We start from the raw sequence: 17,403 nt of genomic DNA, 5'->3' as shown, positions 1-17,403 counted from the left end.
CTAATAGCCCTATCAAAATAAAAAACTAAGCTATCAATAGCCCTTAAAAGGGCCTTTTGCAAGGCATTGCCCCAAAGTAATCAGCTCTTTTACCTGTAAAAAAAATTACAAACAACTCCCCCAACAGTAAAACCCACCATCCACACAACCAACCCCCCAAATAAAATACTATCTAAAAAAAACTAAGCTCCCCGTTGCCCTGAAAAGGGCATTTGGATTAGGGCAGTTAGCTCTTGTGCAGGCCCAAACCCTAACCTAACAATAAAACACGCCCAATACACCCTTAAAAAAACCTAACAGCCAATAGAATGCAAGCTCAATCCTATTGGCTGATTGGATCAGCCAATAGGATTGAACTTCAATCCTATTGGCTGATTGAATCAGCTAATAGGATTTTTTCTACCTTAATTCTGATTGGCTGATAAATTCTATCAGCCAATCAGAATCTAAGGGATGCCATCTTGGATGACGTCACTTAAAGGAACCGTCATTCAGTAAGACGACTTCATTTGAAGAGGATGCTCTGCATTGGATGTCTTGAAGATGGACCCGCTCTGCGTCGGATGGATGAAGATAGAAGATGCCGTCTGGATAAAGACTTCTGCCCGTCTGGAGGACCACTTCGCCCCTGGCTTGGATGAAGACTTCTCCTGGCTTCATTGAGGACTTCGGCCCAGTTGGATGAAGACTTCTGCCGCTTCCTTGAGGATGGATGTCCGGTCTTCAGAACAGTAAGTCGATTAGTGTCGGGGTTAGTGTTAGGTTTTTTTAAGGGTGTATTGGGTGGGTTTTATTTTTAGGTTAGAGTTTGGGCCTGCAAAAGAGCTAACTGCCCTTTTAAGGGCAATGCCCATCCAAATGCCCTTTTCAGGGCAATGGGGAGCTTAGTTTTTTTTTAGATAGTATTTTATTTGGGGGGTTGGTTGTGTGGGTGGTGGGTTTTACTGTTGGGGGGTTGTTTGTATTTTTTTTACAGGTAAAAGAGCTGATTACTTTGGGGCAATCCCCCACAAAAGGCCCTTTTAAGGTTTAGTTTAGGGGGGCTTTTTTTTATTTTGATAGGGCTATTCGATTAGGTGTAATTAGTTTAAATATCTTGTAATTTGTTTATTATTTTCAGTAATTTAGTGTTTATTTTAACTTTAGCTAATTTAATTTAATGTATTTAATTGTTGTTAATTTAGTTTATTTAATTATAGTGTAGTGTTAGGTGTTATTGTAACTTAGGTTAGGTTTTATTTTACAGGTACTTTTGTATTTATTTTAGCTAGGTAGTTATTAAATAGTTAATAAATATTTAATAACTATTCTTCCTAGTTAAAATAAATACAAACTTGCCTGTAAAATAAAAATAAACCCTAAGATAGCTACAATGTAACTATTAGTTATATTGTAACTAGCTTAGGGTTTATTTTATAGGTAAGTATTTAGTTTTAAATAGGAATTATTTAGGTAATGATAGTAATTTTTATTTAGATTTATTGTAATTATATTTAAGCTTGGGGTGTTAGGGTTAGGGTTACACTTAGGTTCAGGGGTTAATACATTTAGTATAGTGGCGGTGACGTTGGGGGTGGCAGATTAGGGGTTAATCAATGTAGGTAGGTGGCACTGATGTTAGGGGTGGCGGCGATGTTAGGGATGGCAGATTAGGGGTTAATAATATTTAACTAGTGTTTGCGAGGCGGGAGTGCAGCGGTTTAGAGAATAATATGTTTATTATAGTTGCAACGATGTCCGGAGCGGCAGATTAGGGGTTAAAAATGTTAGTGTTTGCGATGCGTGATGGCCTCGGTTTAGGGGTTAATAGGTAGTTTATGGGTGTTAGTGTACTTTTTAGCACTTTAGTTATGACTTTTATGTTACGGCGTTGTACCATAAATCTCTTAACTACTGACTTTTAAATGCATTAGGGATCTTGGAGGTAGAGGGTGTACCGCTCACTTTTTGGCCTCCCAGGACTCATAATACCGGCATTATGGAAGTTCCATAGAAAAAAGACTTTACAAAGTTTACATAAGTCGTTTTGTGGTAAGACCAAAGAAGTGTGCGGTGCCCCTAAACTTACAAGACTCGTAATAGCAGCGGTAGGGAAAAAGCCGCGTTAGGACCTGTTAATGCTGCTTTTTCAGCCTAATGCACAACTCGTAATCTAGCCGATGGGTATTTGAAGTATTTCTAACACACTTTTGGCTTTAGTGCAGTTGGCTTAGCACACCTTCAGGTTAACACTCAGTTGTGATATCCGACCTCCAGATGTTAGCGAGACTTTTGCTAGATCCCTAACTTTTTACTAACAAATTAGGATCATACTTTGTATATTTTTGGATATCTTGTACATATTACAATCCCAGGTGCTCTCCTGCTAAAGTCACTCTCCCCTGTGATATTCTGTATCCCAGAGAGCCCGACTATTTTCTATGGATAGTATCTATCATCTCTCTGGGACTTCCAGGTTCTGTCCTTTTTCTATACAAATTATTAAATTCATACCCTGTGAAGTCTACACTATAATTTATCTGCAAATTAGACAATCTATAATAATTGGTCCCATATAAAGTAATAAAGCTCTCTGACAAACCGAAAATGTCAGTTTTATTTTAAATAGAACACATACAAAGTGCAATGCAATTTTGTAAAAGATACTCATAAATAAATATACAAAGATTGTCCCTAATTTGTTTAAGTTTCACCTATATTGTCAAAGCAAATCAGAATTTGTAAAATCACAATCTTAAATACATTGCTGTATGCAGAATCTATATGCATTAGAAAGATTAAATGTAACAAAAACAAAAAGTAATATAAAATGCAAAGCACAAAGTGTGAATGCAACAAAACTCTCATGTTAAGAAGTGCTTTGTTGCACTGGGCTTGTCTCTCCTTTACATCCATAAATGTAAAGTATGCCCATTGGAGAAGTATAGCAAAATCTGCCCTTTTAGACTCTTTAGAGGGATCCACGCAGGGCAGGATGATCCTTTTACATCATCTCATCTGAATGGAGAGCTTTATATAATCAGGCTCTTTGACTTCTGCTTAAAGAGTGGAAAGAAGAAGCAAAGGGCTATTTACAAGTGGCGCACTAACTTTCACTTTCAATCGCACACTAACTTCGCTAAAAGTAAACTTTAAACATGGGCAGGTTAGCGCGCATATTACAAATTGAAAGTAAAACGGATGTAAGCAAAAGTCTGATGCACTCTAACTTCAGAACTTTGGAAATCGTGACCATGCTAACTTTTTCTCCTATAGACTTCAATGGGGCATGCACTAACCGGACAGTGCATTAGACCATTAGCACTAAAGCCGAAAGTAGTTATTAATCTTTTATATTCCGATGTTCTTCTCATAGAAATAAATCTTCTTTTATTTTGAAATAATTATATATATATATATATATATATATATATATATATATACCTCATTATTATTTTTTTTGTAAAATATATATCTCGACCTATATATCTAAATGAATATATACAGGTATTGATATTTATGTTTACAGATTTAAAAATACAATGAACATTTTCTTCTAAGTGAAGAACATTGGAATGTAAAGTATTTCCACAAGCGGAGAATATGCCGCTGAATCCTTCGCTCTGCAGTTCAGCTATTTCTATAGTCACAGACTAAATCCTGGCACATCCACAAACCATTTCCCCCTACTGATAGATCTACTGGAATCTACTGTCACGTGAGGGGTTTATAACGGAAATTCTGGTGACAAGTCGTGGACATTACATTGGATCTTGGCGTATGCATTGCACACAATTTCAGCAATTCGATTCACAATAATGTGTCAAGTAAGTGGTATTTCCCAGACAGATCATTCAGCTCTGAGCCTGGATCTGAAGTCGAGAAAAACCTGAGGGTTATGCAAGTAAGCAATTGTGATGATAATATTACGACAATTGAATTAAAGATTTCCCACTATATGACACTTAATAATATTATTGCTATATTTGTTACTATTGAAAGAGTCTAATCTATTTTTCTAGCGTAAATTGCAAATGTGATCACATTTACTTTCAACTTGTAATACCAGCTGTAAGCCCGACAAGCGCCAACACCCACGGTAAACCTCTTATCACTCAGGCACAAACATTTGCACTACACTCATAATCTGGTGTCTTTCTTTTGTCTTTCTTGAATTGCCTTCCCCCTTTTCTCTATAGCTACTAGGACCTGGGTGATAAAAGAACAATCACATGTATTAAAAGATAGATTTCTGGAAAAAGATCACCTAAATAGGGTAGTAACAAAAATTGACAGTAAATATATATGAGAATTGTTGGTACATAAAAAGATAAAAAATATTAAAGGTTGAAGTGAAAATTAACTATAATACTAGATTACTGTTATAAAAAACATTGGGTATTGTCAAAAAAGATGTAAATCTCCTACGCATATAATTCTTGAACGACCAAGAACATTTTTTTAAAAAACACCTTATATAAAATACACAGTGACAACTAGCTTTTTAAAAGAAAAAATAAGGAAGCACATTACTTGATAAAGGACTGGGATGTAATTTGTTTAGTAAAAATACCCCTAAAGTATCCGCAAAGTGCACTTCATATGTGGACAATAAAAAAATTGATATACTATAATTAAATTAATCATTTGTCATTCTAAAAATCTAATCTACGTATTGGAATTTTCTTGCCAATTGCAATACGAAGGTCGCACCTCAAAACTATTGGAAGTAAGCCTAGGAGAACAAGTTTATAATATAAAGAAGGGGTTTGAGAAACACTACCTTCATTGCATTTTAAGGTGAAACACAGTAATAACCCTGAACAAATAGTAAAGTTTATGGGCATTAGGAAAATAGAAAACATTTGGAAAGAGGAGATATAAAGAAGGAACCGGGCAAATCCAAAATGAAGTGGACTTAAGTATACAACAGGAGTGGGTACATCCCTGTGCAATATAACTTAAGTGTCAAATGAAAGGCAATAATAGAAACTATTGCTAAAATAAATCTGTTTTTTCCAGAGCTATGAATATTCATAAGGAAATGTTTCTTCATCAGAAGCATCTTAAAAAACTCATCAAAAGTTTACCTTAGTCACTAAAATTGCCTTTAGAAGTTTTGTCACTGATGCTAATCATGGGGAAATATACCCTTGAGTGGCTTCACCATTGGTCCCATATTTACCCGATGATTATATTTGTTAAATTTTTAAATTATTTATTTTTTTCCCCCATCATTGTTTGAAAAAAAATGTGGTTTCCATTTTGGCAAGGTTTTTTTTTTATCTAAAAACAAGATGAGCAGCGATGGAAATAATTTTCCCATAGAAGAATTTGGCCACAGCTATTCTCATCTAAACCACAGGTGACATTTGGGAAACACAAAGAGACAAAATTGGGTCAATGTAAACTGCAGAGGGGCATTAAGTGCTGAATGTAAAAATTAAAGATTAAGGTGGACGTTAATTATCGGCAACAATGTAAATACGGCCCTTGTGCTTAATTGTGTATATGTCTGATGAAATGACCGATAAACAACTGAGACTGGTTTGTCAGTATATTTATGAAAATCTTAGTAGTGCTATCCAAATAATATATCAGCTTATGGCAGGGTTATAACCAATACAAATAATAATTTTCCTTAAAAATAGAAATCTTTAATCAACATGCACCTACTAGACCATACAATTAATATAAATATCTGAATTCTTTTATTTAGTTAATATCCATGAACATTTTTGAAATATATTTGCAATAAAAGGAATTTGAAATAAATTTACATGCGCTTGAAAACTATTTAAATATGCTATGCAAAGTTTATACACGCTTATCTTAAAAACCAGCATTATTTACAAATATTTTAACATCCAAGCAATACAATTCTAAACTGTGCTCTTAAACAATATATATATTCTGCTATTTAACTGCAATTTATCCTAATACAATATTGACTTAAAACACCAGAACTTTCATAGATAAATCACTTAGTCTACCACATACAAATTTAAACAATACCTAGGCTTATAAAATATTAACTTGAAAAACACACTGCTTCTTTAAATCTTTTGACTGTACTTTAAACTGCAGTGACTTTAAAATATCACATGTAATTAGCAGCCCTTTTCTTATACTTTACCAAATAAACAGCAATCCAGTTTTCAATGTCTCTCAACAGATCCAATTTCACCTCAGAATTTAAAAATTGGGGATAATGCATATGGAGTCCAATAGTAGGTGTGTGCTTTAATAATAACCACAGTAGTTATTTCCTTCAGGATCAGCCAACAACAACCTTCTTCTTAGTCTCTATGCTGGGGTTTAAATCATCTGATTTCACCCCTCCCCGTTTTTGATTGTTCTCAGTCATTGGTGAATATTGGAAACACCCACTGCCTTGTCTTGGATTGGTTCTTTGCAACTGAACATGGATTGGTTTATTTGGTAAATGTGTTGTCAAGGAAATGCATTCTTTGCAACAACCAATCATCTCATGGCTGCAATTTCGCATCATAACACTAGGTGGCAGCAGACAGTACAACATAAACAAATACAACAAGACCATTTCTAAACATTTTTAAGCAACTTAATTATTTTCATAAAATGGTTATTTAATCAGATTACACTCTCTGCATTAATCATATATAACCCCAATTACAGATGGTTAATATTAGGTTATTTTTTTCTTATTATTCTGATACCAAATACGTTATATTATTAACATTTTATTATGTTAAGGCAATTTAATACTGCTAATTATTAGCTTAAAATGCATTATAATTTTATCAGTATTCTGGCATTTCTATACAAATAACAGCTTATTTTTATATTTCCAATATTGTATTGTATTCCAACAAGAATATGCCATATTTTATGTTTCTAATAAGCCCAGGATGTATGAACCTTCTTCATGCAGATCTGAGATTATATGTCTGAAAAATATAAACAATACAGAGGTTATTAAACATTCTTGACTGACTAAAAATAGTTACCTCCCAAGCTTAGCAAATACCCATGTAATAATAGAGAATTAGACAATTTCCCAATTTCTATATTTAATACATTCTGGGGCATGCATTCAAATATAGCATGTTACATTTCTGTGTATTTCTTTCTGAATACATGAATCCTGTCTATGTAGATCTGAAATAAAAATAAATGTTAATAATCACTTCTCTTCAGGTCCATAAACATCTATTCATGTTCTTAAACACACAGAGGCTAAGATATTCACACTTTCAAAATATGCATGTCTTGTATTTATTTTCCTAGTATATTTTATTTGAAATCTCAATACAGTTGTAGGAAACATGTAAGTCATGTGTTTTCTCTGTTATCTTAATAACCACATCTGGTCTATTCCAGGGTTAGTAACCACACAGCATGAGCCACTCAAACAAATCTGTGCTAATTTTCACATCTCTTCAGACGGATCGGCATCTTCCTTGGAGGAAACCATATATGGGCTTGTATCCTGTTCTAGGTGTCAAAATGCTGTCATTTAACATTGGTTCCTAGGCCATCCTACGGATGGTTCCTGAAACTGTGTTATTTTTCAGTTCCTTGCTAAATTATACAATTAAATAATTTAGCATATTGAGTGTGTGAGATCTCCCAGAAACAATCCTTTGTTCTCATTTTAGCCAGGAATGTTTCCTGTGCAATTGAAGAAGTGGGGGAGAACTAAACCTGTAATGAGTTATTTTCTATTGATCAGTGAAATATCTGATCAAAGATACAGATTTATTAATCTTGAAATATATGATTAAAATATATATTTATTAACCTCGCATATACCTTGACAGGTTGGTGAGAGTGATTTGAAGGTGTTGAAGTTACATACTATTGTTTAGAAGAGTTAAATCCTATACATTGGGTACCCTTTGTATGTTTTAATAAAAGTTTTTAACAAGTACGTGGAGTCAACTGCATTATCCAGGATCCAGTTCCCAGCAGATGTTATCTTCTCATTTGGTACAAATTTCAGCTACTCAGTGAGGCACCTTCTGTCGGTTCTGTCCTTTTCGTTACAGTCATTAGACTGGTGTTTTGAGAAAGAAGCTGCTGTATCTAATTATAGACTTTTTTGGACATATATAAATAGTATATTTTATTGCATCTAAAATTAATGTAAAAATATTGTTATATAATTAATGGTACTAAAATTATTATTATTTTTTTATACAGTTGAGAACATTTTGGAACTTCTAGGCGCATATGTTTTGAACTGTAGCTCATGTGACACTGCTTGTTTCATTAACGTGTTTTAGTGAGAATGATCAACATTAGACCTCATACTAACCAGTACAATAAAATTATAAAAATCTTTATTCCAAACATTTCAAATACAGAAGGAATGTACCTCTGGTGGGCAGCTTTCCATGATGGCCACAATCTGTAATGCTCTCTACAAAATCTAAATTTCGGCAGTAGAGTGTGGCTGTAACCTTCCTTACCACCCTTGGCAATATATCTGCTCAGAAACTCTATATAAGTGTTTGTCAACACCAGTCCTCAAACACCTCTTAACTGGACAGATTTTCATTATATCTTAACTAGAACAAGGGAGAAATAATCAGCTGATTGGTGGGAGCAGGTTAATAACATACGCCTAGATTTAGAGTTTGGCGTTAGCCGTCAAAACCAGCGTTAGAGGCTCCTAACGCTGGTTTTGGGCTACCGCCGGTATTTAGAGTCAGTCAGGAAAGGGTCTAACGCTCACTTTCCAGCCGCGACTTTTCCATACCGCAGATCCCCCTACGCCATTTGCGTATCCTATCTTTTCAATGGGATCTTTCTAACGCCGGTATTTAGAGTCGTGCCTGAAGTGAGCGTTAGAAATCTAACGACAAAACTCCAGCCGCAAAAAAAAGTCAGTAGTTAAGAGCTTTCTGAGCTAACGCTGGTTTATAAAGCTCTTAACTACTGTGCTCTAAAGTACACTAACACCCAAAAACTACCTATGTACCCCTAAACCGAGGTCCCCCCACATCGCCGCCACTCTAATTAAATGTTTTAACCCCTAATCTGCCGTCTGCACGCCGCCGCAAGCTACGTTATACTTATGTACCCCTAATCTGCTGCCCCTAACACCGCCGACCCCTATATTATATTTATTAACCCCTAATCTGCCCCCCTCAACATCGCCTCCATCTGCCTACACTTATTAACCCCTAATCTGCCGACCGGACGCGCTGCTATTATAATAAAGTTATTAACCCCTAATCCGCCTCACTCCCGCCTCAATAACCCTATAATAAATAGTATTAACCCCTAATCTGCCCTCCCTAACATCGCCGACACCTAACTTCAATTATTAACCCCTAATCTGCCGACCGGAGCTCACCGCTACTCTAATAAATGTATTAACCCCTAAAGCTAAGTCTAACCCTAACACTAACACCCCCCTAAGTTAAATATAATTTAAATCTAACTAAATAAATTAACTCTTATTAAAAAATTATTCCTATTTAAAGCTAAATACTTACCTGTAAAATAAACCCTAATATAGCTACAATATAAATTATAATTATATTGTAGCTATTTTAGGATTAATATTTATTTTACAGGTAACTTTGTAATTATTTTAACCAGGTACAATAGCTATTAAATAGTTAATAACTATTTAATAGTAACCTAGTTAAAATAATTACAAAATTACCTGTAAAATAAATCCTAACCTAAGTTACAATTAAACCTAACACTACACTATCAATAAATAAATTAAATAAAATACCTACAATTACCTACAATTAAACCTAACACTACACTATCAATAAATTAATTAAATACAATACCTACAAATAACTACAATTAAATAAACTAACTAAAGTACAAAAAATAAAAAAGAACTAAGTTACAAAAAATAAAAAAATATTTACAAACATTAGAAAAATATTACAACAATTTTAAACTAATTACACCTACTCTAAGCCCCCTAATAAAATAACAAAGACCCCCAAAATAAAAAAATGCCCTACCCTATTCTAAATTAAAAAATTTCAAAGCTCTTTTACCTTACCAGCCCTGAAAAGGGCCATTTGCGGGGCATGCCCCAAATAATTCAGCTCTTTTGCCTGTAAAAAAAACCATACAATACCCCCCCCAACATTACAACCCACCACCCACATACCCCTAATCTAACCCAAACCCCCCTTAAATAAACCTAACACTAAGCCCCTGAAGATCTTCCTACCTTATCTTCACCATACCAGGTTCACCGATCCGTCCTCTGAAGTCTTCATCCAAGCCCCAGAGGGGGCTGGCGATCCATAATCCGGCTGAAGTCTTCTATCAAGCGGCGCCTGAAGAGGTCCAGAAGAGGCTCCAAAGTCTTCATCCTATCCGGGAAGAAGAGTAGATCCGGACCGGCAACCATCTTGATCCAAGCGGCATCTTCTATCTTCATCCGATGACGAACTGCTCCATCTTGAAGACCTCCGACGCGGATTCATCCTCTTCTTCCAACGTCCAAATGAAGAATGAAGGTTCCTTTAAGGGACGTCATCCAAGATGGCATCCCTCGAATTCCGATTGGCTGATAGGATTCTATCAGCCAATCGGAATTAAGGTAGGAAAATTCTGATTGGCTGATGGAATCAGCTAATCATATTCAAGTTCAATCCGATTGGCTGATTGGATCAGCCAATCAGATTGAGCTTGCATGCTATTGGCTGTTCCGATCAAAGGATTATGGATCGCCAGCCCCCTCTTGGGCTTTGATGAAGACTTCAGAGGACGGATCGGTGAACCTGGTATGGTGAAGATAAGGTAGGAAGATCTTCAGGGGCTTAGTGTTAGGTTTATTTAAGGGGGTTTGGGTTAGATTAGGGGTATGTGTGTGGTGGGTTGTAATGTTGGGGGGGGTATTGTATGTTTTTTTTTACAGGCAAAAGAGCTGAATTATTTGGGGCATGCCCCGCAAATGGCCCTTTTCAGGGCTGGTAAGGTAAAAGAGCTTTGAACTTTTTAAATTTAGAATAGGGTAGGGCATTTTTTTATTTTGGGGGTCTTTGTTATTTTATTAGGGGGCTTAGAGTAGGTGTAATTAGTTTAAAATTGTTGGAATATTTTTCTAATGTTTGTAAATATTTTTTTATTTTTTGTAACTTAGTTCTTTTTATTTTTTGTACTTTAGTTAGTTTATTTAATTGTAGTTATTTGTAGGTATTGTATTTAATTAATTTATTGATAGTGTAGTGTTAGGTTTAATTGTAGGTAATTGTAGGTATTTTATTTAATTTATTTATTGATAGTGTAGTGTTAGGTTTAATTGTAACTTAGGTTAGGATTTATTTTACAGGTAATTTTGTAATTATTTTAACTATTTTAGCTATTAAATAGTTCTTAACTATTTAATAGCTATTGTACCTGGTTAAAATAAATACAAAGTTGCCTGTAAAATAAATATAAATCCTAAAATAGCTACAATGTAATTATTCGTTATATTGTAGCTATATTAGGGTTTATTTTACAGGTAAGTATTTAGCTTTAAATAGGAATAATTTATTTAATAAGAGTTAATTTATTTAGTTAGATTTAAATTATATTTAATTTAGGGGGGTGTTAGGGTTAGACTTAGCTTTAGGGGTTAATCCATTTATTATAGTAGTGGCGAGATCCGGTCGGCAGATTAGGGGTTAATAATTTAAGTTAGGTGTCGGCGATGTTAGGGAGGGCAGATTAGGGGTTAATACTATTTCTTATAGGGTTAGTGAGGCGGGAGTGAGGCGGATTAGGGGTTAATAACTTTATTATAGTAGCGGTGAGGTGCGGTCGGCAGATTAGGGGTTAATTATTGTAGGTAGCTGGCGGCGAAGTTGTGGGGGGCAGATTAGGGGTTAATAAATATAATATAGGGGTCGGCAGTGTTAGGGGCAGCAGATTAGGGGTTCATAGGGATAATGTAGGTGGCGGCGGTGTACGGAGCGGCAGATTAGGGGTTAAAAAATATGCAGGGGTCAGCAATAGCGGGGGCAGCAGATTAGGGGTTAATAAGTGTAAGGTTAGGGCTGTTTAGACTCGGGGTACATGTTAGGGTGTCAGGTGCAGACTTAGGAAGTGTTTCCCCATAGGAAACAATGGGGCTGCCTTAGGAGCTTAACACTGCTTTTTTGCAGGTGTTAGGTTTTTTTTCAGCTCAAACAGCCCCATTGTTTCCTATGGGGGAATCGTGCACAAGCACGTTTTTTAAGCTGGCCGCGTCCGTAAGCACCGCTGGTATCGAGAGTTGCATTTGCGGTAAATATGCTATACGCTCCTTTTTTGGAGCCTAACGCAGCCATTCTGTGAACTCTAAATACCAGCGGTATTTAAAAGGTGCGGCCAGAAAAAAGCACGCGTAGCTAACGCACCCCTTTGGCCGCAAAACTCTAAATCTTGGCCATAGTTAGTTATCAACTGATTAACGTGTGTTCTATTTAAGATATCAGGAACATATAGCCTATTAGAGCTACTGGATAACTGGAGTTGAGAAACTCTACACTAACAGATCAATATATAGAATCTCTCATCCACACAGAATCTGGTCAGGTTTGTTGAAATTGTTTTGCACTGTGGTGATGAACTGGGCCTGATACGTTTTTGAGCCAACTCTATATAGTTTGTAATGAATTACACTGAGCAGCAACCTTCTTGAACCTATCATTTCTGATTTTAAGGCTCAATTGATGTTGGCACTCAATAAACTGGAAATGGCTACCCAAAATCTGATGACTCATATACGGACATCAAGTTGTATATATTCAACATGACGGTAGAGTAAGGATTCTGCTATTAATAGTCATTCCATTTTGACTATACAAAAGGCAGGCTCTGATTTAGAATTGCAGATTTCCTTACATTGGAATTGACTGTATCTTGCATTTTGGTCCATGCAATGATTATTGTTCAGGCTATTTATACCTAGGTATATTTGTCCCAGTTCACAAAGTTAACCATAATTATTTGGCAGCTAAGACTACCTGTTGTGTTTGATATGCAAGATGAATCCCCCCAGTGTATTAACCATCAGGTTATTCACAGAGTCATGAAAACTGAAAATAAAATTTTACCATGCAAGCTGATTAACCCTCTATGCTGGGCTCTGGGTGAGACTGACAATGATAATCACCAACAATACAATATAATGCTAAAAAAAAAACAACAACATAGATTTGTGCGATTTGCTCCATGATGATTATTTTTATATAGCCATAAAATTACCCACATCTTCATGTATGAATGAGTGATGAAAGAGGTCACTAGTAATACCATGTTTTGTATTTGTACTCTGATTTTTTTATTTTGTTTCTATTATTCCTTCAGGACCTTAAAATAATGAATCCATTGAACCCTGCAAAGTAATTTCACTGTTTAATAATGTGAGTTGCTTCTTGAGGAAAAATTTGAGAACTTTTGGTGCACTTCTGTAAAAATATCAGTCACTCCCTTGTTTTCTTTAAGACTATTTTGCTATTGCCAAGGGAAATAAAGGATTATACTTGTAAAAACAATAATTCAAAGACTCTGTCTCAGTTATTGTTGTTTTAAGTTCAATTACTTCCTGATTTTCACCAAACTGACAACTTGTACAGAGTAATTTAACATGAGATTCACTCTTTAAAATGTAGGTATTTATGTAGGGACAATTCCCACCAGGCACCATCACTATTTAAATGTCAGAAGGGTTTCCTGTAACTTGGGCTGGTTTTGCTGCAACATGGAAATCGTTACATTTTCCCACTATTAGCAGGATTTTTATTCACTTTTGTATCCGCTAATAAATCTGTTAATTCTTCACTTAAAGGACAGTCTACTCCAAAATTGTTATTGTTTAAAAAGATAAATAATCCCTTTATTACCCATTCCTCAGTTTTGCATAACCAACACTGTTATCAGTGGAGTCCCCCAGCAGGGATTAGTACTGGGCCCTGTTCTTTTTAATATTTTTATTAATGACTTGGAGCAAGGATTAAATAGTGAAATCTTTATTTTTGCTATACTAAGTTAAGTAAGGTAATGACCTTACTTAACTTAGTATCGCAAAAATAAAGATTTCACTATTTAATCCTTGCTCCAGGTCAGAGCAGGATGAACTTTCGTTACAAAGGGATCTGCAAAAATTAGAAAATTGGGCAGGTAAATGGAAAATGAGATTTAATATGGGAAAATGCAAGGTTCTACATGTTGGAAGTAAAAATAAGCAGGCAATGTATTATTTAAATAGGACTAGACTTAGCCAAACAGAGGAGGAAAGGGATTTAGGAGTAGTAATAGATAACAAGCTAAAGATGGGTACACAATGCAGGGCAGTGGCTTCAAAGGCTAATAAGATACTAGCATGTATTAAAAGAGGCATTGATTCAAGGGAGGAAAGCGTAATTCTGTCACTATATAAATCCCTGGTAAGACTTCACCTTGAGTATGGAGTGAAGTTCTGGGGACCGATTGCAAAAAAAGATATTGCAGAACTAAAAAAAGTTCAGAGAAAGGCCACAAAGCTAATAAGGGGAATGGAGAAATTAAGCTATGAGGAGAGGCTAGCCAAACTGGGTCTGTTCTTTCTTGAAAAAATGCGCTACAGAGATGGCAGAAGCTCTGTTTATTTCAAGAAAATTGTTTGTGACAAGAGGTCACAATTTAAGGTTGAAGGAAAGGAGATTTTATCTCTTGCAACAGAAACGTTTTTTCACTGTAAGAGCCATAAAATTGTGGAACTCATTACCAAAGGAGGTAGTAAATGCCAATACCCTAGATACATTTAAAAATTGTTTGGATACGTTTCTGGCTAGAAACATAATTCATGGATATGATTGCTTGTGTTAAATGGCTCACCTTTTTATTAGATTTGTATTGGTTGAACTCGATGGACTTCAGACTTTTTTCAACCTCATCTACTATGTTACTATGTATGTTATATTAATATACTTTTACCAATGTGATTACCTTGTATCTAAGCCTCTGCAAAGTTCCGTTGTAAACAAATTAGTAAAAATATTTCATGTGCTCGCATGATATCAATGATGGGATCGGGTCAAGAGGAGTGCCTATGATGCTAGGCACGCCCTTAAGCCCGCAATCCCATTTAAGAAGCGGTTATGGCTTCAGCACAACCAAACCGAAAGGATGTTCCATGCTGTCCTAATGGTGCTAAAGCCCAGTGCAATTAGGACAGCATTGAACGTCCTAACGGTAGGAAGGGGTTTACATTCCTCTCAACATTTCCTGAAGGCTCTATAAGGTTAAAGAGCTTGTGGGGATTGTCCAGCAGAAGTTTATGGCTTTGGCCACGTTTGGAGGTATTGGATGGCAGGTGGGACTGGTGCTTCCTGTGGTTGTGACTGCCAATACTTTACAATCCCAAAGAATGCAGGACAGAGTTATGTAATAATAATGTAAACGGGTGTCAGACAGGCCATTATCAGTATATTTGCCTCTGATATCTACATAATAAGATATATTTTATTAATATTATTAATATTATTATACAGGAGATACCAAAAAAAGCAGATTGAAAGAGAAGGATTAGAGGGTCCTGTTGGGAATTATAGTTACATAGAAACATAGATTTTCAGATAAGCACAATAGACCCAAAAAGTGTGCCTAAAATTATTTAGTACTTGATTATTAGTGGAACACAAAAATATTAGCGCAAGTTAAATCAAAAGCGCTTCTATTCTTGCACTCGTATAGCAAGCCGAAACATCTGTAGGTCAGATAACGCTGCTAACTTCCTTTCCCTGTAGCCATATATGGGGCACGATACAAAAGCCTCTTCTGGTTTTTGTTCACCCACTAACTCAAATGTGAGCTTAGACAACTGCACTTAAGCCAAAGGTAGGTTAAGAATACTTTAAATACTTTTGTTCTTCACAAGAAAATGTTATTTTTAATTTTAAAAATATATATCTATAGCTATATATCAATATGTGTATAGATATATATATATTTAAAAATAAAAATAATTTCAAGTATTTCTATATTAAAAAACAAAACAAAACATATTACAAGTGTTTGACTGGGAAGGGCTAAAAAGTGTATGTATATATTATTATATATATTATTGCAAATATTATGTGTTTGTGTGTATATATGTGTATACATGTGTATACAGTATATGAATGTATGTGTGCATGTAAAACACATATAAACACATATGTGCGCACACACACACATATATATACTTTTGAGCCCTTCCCAGTCAAACACCTTGTCATATACCATATCCCTTTTAAACCCTTTTTAAACATTTATTTCAATAAGTAGCTTATATTTTACATTGTATATGTACACAATGAGTGTAATATGTGCATATATATATGTACACAATGAGTTCTTTAGCTCTGTTATCTGTTGCACTTGAGCACAACACATAATTTTCAACTTGTAATATGAACAAGGTTTAGCGTGGTTGCAAAATACTTTTGAAAGTATAGGGCACTAAAGGGATGTCGTCTGTTCTAAAGTCTCAGATTATTCTTCTTTACCATGGACTTGGAATACCAATTTGCGTGCTATTCTTAGCAGGGTTTAGTGATATTAATAGTGCACCCTGCATTATCAATAGCGTTCCACTTCTAATCTGAGCTTTAGTTTGTAGGGCAGCGTTATGCTAATCCAGGGCATTCTTGAAGTCCCCCACTTTCTGTAAAGAAGTTCTTCAGCAAATTACTCCTGGACCTACTACCATTCAACTTGAAATTGTGTGCTTTTTGTGAGAAATGCAACTCTTTTCATTTTCTCCTATAAGCTATACATATTTAGGCCATTGTAAGTTTTATTGTTTAGACCATGTACCATTTTAGTAGCCCTCCTTTGATCAGATTTCAGTTTGCTTATATCCTTCTGGAGACATGTCCTTCAGAAATGCTCACAATACTTAAGATGAGGACTAACTAGTAATAAGAACCTAAGGGCCAGATTACGATATTTGCGCTCCACTCAGAAATACCAATGCACGTAAATGCCGCAAGCCTATCGCTCACAAGAGCGTGCTTTCATAGGTTCCAATGGGATGCTTGATTCCTGCCAGCAGCTATGGCAAATAGCCTAGTGCAGCACAGGGGGCAAATTGGGCAGCAATAAATAAATATATATGTATATGCTTATATACATATATATTTATGTGTTTCTATGTGTATATACATATATATTTATGTGTTATTATGTGTATATACATATATATTTATGTGTTACTAAGTGTATATACATATATATTTATGTGTTACTGTGTGTATATACATATATATTTATGTGTTTCTATGTGTATATACATATATATTTATGTGTTTCTATGTGTATATACATATATATTTATGTGTTTCTATGTGTATAGACACACAAACACACACACACACATATACAGTATATATATATGTCACAATCCAATATTAACCCTCCTGGATCTGTGGCAGAGATGAATTAATTGCAGAGTGGAAATTAAAGTGA

This window comes from Bombina bombina, chromosome 3 (genome assembly GCF_027579735.1).
Source record: "Bombina bombina isolate aBomBom1 chromosome 3, aBomBom1.pri, whole genome shotgun sequence".
NCBI classification, from domain to species: domain Eukaryota; kingdom Metazoa; phylum Chordata; class Amphibia; order Anura; family Bombinatoridae; genus Bombina; species Bombina bombina.
Note: the sequence above shows the minus strand (reverse complement) of the source record.